Raw genomic sequence first — 465 nt, 5'->3', positions numbered from 1 at the left:
CCCTCTCTGCCACTGCCCAGAGTCCTAGCTGGGGTCATCCCAGTGGACACCTGAGAACCACTCTAGAGTCAAGCCTCTCACCAACCCCAAAATGGATCCCTTAATTAAAATATCTTCTTCCCTGCTCCCATACCCACCCTTCCTTCATCTCAACCATCCCACTCCCCCAAACTCTCCTCAACCCTCCCCTTCTCCCTTCTCTCTCCCTCTCTCCCCTCCCCACCCCCATAATCTCAACTTTTGCCTGGCAATCTTGTCTGTTTCCAATTTCCAGAAGGATCTATATATGTTTTTCTTTGGGTTCACCTTGTTACTTAGCTTCTCTAGGATCACAAACTTTGTTTATGACTAGAATCCACTAATGAGTGAGTACATACCATATGCATACTTTGGGTCTGGGTTATCTCACTCAAGATAGTGTTTTCTATTTCCATCCATTTGCATGCAAAATTCAAGATATCATTT

Source organism: Microtus ochrogaster, chromosome 19, assembly GCF_000317375.1.
Source record: "Microtus ochrogaster isolate Prairie Vole_2 chromosome 19, MicOch1.0, whole genome shotgun sequence".
In the NCBI taxonomy this organism is placed as follows: Eukaryota; Metazoa; Chordata; class Mammalia; order Rodentia; family Cricetidae; genus Microtus; species Microtus ochrogaster.
The sequence above is the reverse complement of the archived record's forward strand: the minus strand, read 5'-3'. Positions refer to the sequence as shown.